Source organism: Culicoides brevitarsis, chromosome 3, assembly GCF_036172545.1.
Source record: "Culicoides brevitarsis isolate CSIRO-B50_1 chromosome 3, AGI_CSIRO_Cbre_v1, whole genome shotgun sequence".
NCBI lineage: Eukaryota > Metazoa > Arthropoda > Insecta > Diptera > Ceratopogonidae > Culicoides > Culicoides brevitarsis.
The window spans coordinates 23,173,933-23,179,937 of record NC_087087.1 but is presented as its reverse complement, the minus strand read 5'-3'; positions in this window follow the sequence as shown (position 1 = coordinate 23,179,937).

Here is a 6,005-nt window from a genome sequence, read left to right as displayed (position 1 = left end):
TTAATTATTATTTTTTATGTGTTTGTTCTTAAAAATTAATTAATTTCACTAAAAAACTATACTTTCAATAATTTTTTGTTCTTTCTTTCTTTTTACTAATATTTTATATGTGGGCTTAATCCAATTTTAATTCGTTTTCTTCTTAATTTTTTTTTTCTTAATTTCTTCGTTTATTCATTAAAAAATCTTGCGTGTGTGATAAAAGTCATGTCAGACATAATTTTTGGTGGTTCATAATCAGGTTAATTCACTTTAATTATTTTTTTTTCGTATCCATCCACCATTCAATGAACTAGATTTCGAATAACGTTTTATTAATTTTTTTTTCGTTGTTATTATTTTTTTTCAAGCGCATTCGCGCCACGAACTTTTCCGCGAAACGTCTTTCTCGAACGAAGCAAACTCAAAAACTAAAGTTGTGCGATGATTGAAAAGTATTATTTGTGGTAAAAAAAAAATTTCTTCGTCTTTGCTAGCTTGCTGGTAACAGGTAACAAAAGTGCTGTGTGTGTGAAATTCCTTCTATCGACACTATCACTTTGCTTCGCGTAGTTCCCCTACTTTTTTTTCACATTTCTTTCTTTCTTTCTTCTTCCGCTTGTTTTTGTGCGGTTTTAGTAGTGCTACCGTACGATTCAAGTAGTTTCTCGTAGTTATTTAGTGTTTTTGAAGGAGTGAAGAAGAGGAGGGGAGTGTAGTGCTTGAATGCACTCTCGTGGCATGTGTGTGGTTATCAGTGAAATGAGTGGATTTTGAGTGAATATGTTGTTGTTTGAAGAAAATTCCGGATATCATATGGTGACTAATGTTTTATGTAACGAACAACGTACACTTCAATCAGCAGTTCATTGCAGTTCAATATATGCAGATTTCTCGAGAGGGGTTTTATGACGTCAAGGTTTGTTTATGTTTTTGTTGGAAATTATTTTTTTTTTGGTTTTCGGGAAAAAAGCGATGACGGATTTGATAAAATTTTAAAAATTAATATGGATTTGTCACTTCCTAATTTTGAAATTTTCATAAGTGGAGTTAATCCAAATTTATTTCAAACTTTTTTTTTGTATTTTTTCAATATTTAACCTTTAAAAAAAATAAATATTTTTTTTGCATAAGAATTCCAAACATTTAAATTTAAAAAAATAATTTTTAATTAGGCAAAAAATAATTTTTTCGGTTAAAATTATTTTTTTTTTATTTTGTCTTAGTTCTTTTTTATTTTTTAGGTTCGTATTCAGTAAATAAAGAATTTCTCCTTTTTTTTAGAAAAAATTATTGTTTTAAAGTATTAAGGTTTCCCATATTTTTTTTTTTGATTTCATAAGAACTTTTACGCCTATGGACTTTTTCTCACTTTTTTAATATAATTTAAAAATTCTTTTAAAAATTCATTCATTTTTGTTTTTGAATTTTTCACTCATTTTTACAATTTTTGACGTTACTTTGTTTATTTTAAAACATACAAAATTTTAAATAAAATAGATAAAAATTATCAACTTAAATAAAAAAAAAATATCTTTATTTTCTTTATCAAGAAAAAATAAAAAAAACTATCAGATAATTCAAATAATTTCACTTTCATAAAAAAATTTTAAAATCTTTGAATTTCTTCACAAATTAGTCATTTTATGATCTGTAAAATTCACAAAAAAAAATCACAAATTGTCTAAAAAATTGTCAAATTATCAAATTGTTGTCAACTTTTTCGTTTCTCACAACATTTATGATACTTTTCCGTTTTAATGTTCCAAATTTATGCCGCACAGATGATGCATTCCATGCAAATATTTACTTTTCTGGCCACTTTTCTATTATACCGCACTTGATTATTGTTCGTTTCGGAGAACAATGCCCCGAAAAAAAACCCGCGATGAATGAAGTTATTATTTTCTCATTTTATTTATTTTTCATAAACTGCCAAAAAATAAGCAACAACGCGAGAAAGTGATCTTTTTGTATTCAAAACAATACTGAAACGCCCTAGACACGAAATGCGAACGACGCACGAGATGACGCGACGAGAAATTTAGCACGCAATCTTCGGTAAAATACTCAATTAGAACGATAAATGTCCGGAATTTACCTTGCAAATTATTATTCACGTGAACTAGATTTTTTGTTCAAACAATCAATTTGCGGTAAGTGGGTAGCAACTGCGACTTGTCTATAAACGGCGAATTTTGTATCGAAAGAAAGTCTTCTATTATTCGAGGTAATTTATTTTTTTTTTTTTTTAATTTTAATTGTTGACAGTAGAAAAAAAAGACAAAGAAACATCGAAAGAAAAAAACGGTAACACAACGAATTTGGTGTCTGTTGTGCTGATTATCTTGTTAAGGAGGACTTTTGTCGTTGTAAAAGAAATCAATGTGTGCGGATTTATTTTTGTAGAAGAAATGTAGGAATGAATGCGGATTTTATTGAAATTCTGTTTTGTTTGACGATGACAACGACGTCGAAACTAGTTGTTGTTTGCGTACACTTTCTTCAGTTATTCATTCAATATTCAACGATTTCGCACTTAAAATTGTGCCGAATTCGTAAATGAGTAATGAAAGTAGAATGAATCATCGACCTGATGAGTTAGGGAAAGGTCTTTGAACTTTACAAGGTTTATTTTTAATGCGTGAAACATGAAGCTCTAAAGTTGTGTAAAATGCTTTATCAGGCCGAATTTGTCAAAAAAATAATTTTGTTATGTTATAGTTTAGATAACTTTAGAGCTTAATATTATTTGGCTATAAATAACTTTATTAACTTTAAAAACCTTTAGGTTTCTAATTTTTTTTTTAATTTTTATTGTTTACGAAGATTTTCATAGATTTTATTTTTTTTTTTATATTTTTCATAATTTTTTTAATTATTCAAATATGTTTTTTTTATTGAATATTTTTTAATTATTTTTTTAATAATTTAATTTAATTTTTTAATTTTGTTTAATTTTTAATTTAATTTTTTTTAATAATATTTAAAGATTTTGAGTACTTACCTATCTCCCATTTTTTAATAGATATTTTAAATAACATTTTGCTCAAAAAATCTAAAAATTTTAAGAATTAAAAAATATAAACATTTTTTAAAAAAAATTAGCTGTTTTTTTTTCAATTTTTGCAATTTTTAATTCAAATTCTGAAATAAAAAAAAATTTCATAAATTTACGATTTTAAAATTTTTTTTATTAAATTATAATTTTTTTTAATTAATTTATTAAAAAATATTTTTTGTCCTGGATTAAATTAATTTTTTTCAATGTTAAAATACCAAACCCAACAAAATTCCACAAAATATTCAAAAAATATTACTTTTTTGTTCATTTATCATGAGAAATCTCTAGAAATCTTTCACAACTTCCTCAATTCCGAACCTAATATCTTTTCAAACAGTCACATGTCTTTTTACCTCATTACCTCACAGCAACAAAAATAACAATCGCATCTCTCTGTCCACTGCAACATTACTTGCGCATTACGCAAACACCATCTTTATGATGACGAAGACTACTTATTACAAAACTGCCCGTGCCCAACAAAAAAATTAACATTTGTAACCAAATCGACATCTCGCATAACAAACATAAGTGAATTGTCTCATAAGTCACATAACAATAAAAAGACACGGCAAAAACAATAATAATTACACTTTTTGGACAATTTAAGATGCAAAACTTCTCTCTTTACTTTTCATGTTATTACGTGTCTCCACGCGCGCCGCAGTCAAAAAACCCACCATTAGAGAGTAAAATTTTTATTTCTTTATATTTAATTAAGAAAAATACACACACATGAGAATTGTTGACAATTTACATGAAAATTATACGCTTTGCTATTTCCGAGACAGTTTTTTTGAGCAACATGTGCAACATGGAAATTACATTTCACGCAAATCCATTCCCGGACTCACGTAAAACAACAATTTGCTGCAGAAAAAGAGACAACGAACCGAGATTATGTGAGTGATATGAATATTCATCAAAATTTCACTTCTTCTAGCGATTGTTTTTTTTTTCTTTTCTTTTCTGGCATTTCTTCTAGATAAACTTTGAACGAAATTGTAAGTGAAGCAATTTATTGACATATGGGAGAAAATTGGATGATAGTTTAAAATGATACGCGATCTAGTTTCAGTTTTTTTTTGTAAATTGAACGTAAATTGAAATTCATCAAGTGCAAAATCACAAAGTATCAAAAAAAATGGGGATCACTTTCATCATGATTTTAATCAATTACGCTGTGCAACGATGACGAACGACTTTGGAGGGAAGGCAATGACGCGACGGTTGGTAAACATTTGATGGGAGAGTAAGTGAAAAAAATATTTTATTAAAAAATTTATAATGGCCTTTTTTCAGAAATTATAGATAATTCAGTAAGCTAGATATTTTAAAAAAAAAATCTTAAATAAAAATAATTATTATTTATTTTGAATTTTAAATATTTTAAAAATAAAATAAATCATCATAATTTATTTTTTAAAATAATAAGTTTTTTTTTAATTTAGAATTTAAATTTTATTGTCAATTTTTTACAAACAATTAGTAAATTCAGTACATTAAATAAATAATTATTTTTTATTATTTTTTATTTAATTAAAAACTCTTAATAAAAATAAAATAAAGATATATTTAAAAAAAAAAAACAAAAATAAATTATTTTCTAAAATCGAAAAATCAATAAAAAAATATAAATTTTCAATAAAATATTCAAATACCTAATTGATTAATATTTTTTTTAAACCACAATGTTAATCGAATGTTTTTCCAAAAAAAAAAAATTTTTTTTTTTCAAAAAAAATTTAATTTTTATTTTAACATAAATTTATTATTTTTCAAGATTTTTTTTATAAAATTAGGCCGCTCCAAATGAAACTCAATAGTTTTGTCCGATGCCCCATTTAAAATTCGAAAATCCAATGGGAAAAAAAAAAGTTAAAAATTTCATCAAAATTACCGATTTTTGGTGTATTTCCATAATTTTTCAAAAAAAATTTTCAATTTTTATTAATTTTTTGTATTTAAAATCGTATTTTGACATAAAATTTTCTTTAAAAAATATTTTCCATGAAAATTATTAATCTTTTTTAAAAAAAAAAAATTTTTTTTGACAGTTATTTTTATGATGTTCATTTTTTTCACTTTTTATCAAAATGTTTTTAAATCAATTTTTAATACACAAATATCAATGTAAAAAATTCAAAACAACAAAATATTGATTAACGGTCAAAAATTCTTTGAAATTTGGCATTTTGTATGAAAAAAAGTATTTCAAAATTTTTTATTTTTTTTTTGACGACCCTACCCCCCCAATTTTTATTTCAAAAATTTTGGACAAAACTATCGAGTTTCATTTAGAGCGGCCTTATTGAGGTTAATAAATTATCTTGAATTTATTTTTTTTTCTTTTTAAATTTTAGTATAATTCTAATTTTAAAACAAAAAAGTTTAAGATTTCATATGAAGAAAAAAATCAAACAAAAAATCGTGCCCAATTTTTGTTTATCTTGAGGATTATTGGAACGCAAACTACTAATTACCTCTGAGTTGTTTGACATAGTTGTTCGAATGTCGTTTAATTTGTTTGTCTTTTCATTCCAATGTTTGTCAAGTTTTGTTATGTTAACTCTCATTCACTCACTCGCTACAACGAACGAATGACGTCTTGATTGTTGTAGAATAATACAAATTCAACACTTGTTTCACTCGCACTATTATTGTTGTTATGATTTCTTTTGTTCTTGTTCGAGAAATTATGACTACATGAAAAAATTTCTACAACGACTTTCATTTTTTTGTTGTTGTTTGCAAAAAAAAAAATATTTGTGGTTGCCGGTGTAAACCAGATTTGTATCTTGCGCGAGCTCTGTTATTGACATGAATTGACCGAGCTTCGAAAAGAATGTCGGAAGTGGTCTTTTTGTACCATTATTTGCTTAGCGAGTCGTGATTTGAGTCAAAGTAAGCCACGAAAAATTATTTGACAACTTACAAAATCATGAGAAAATTTTCTGAAAAT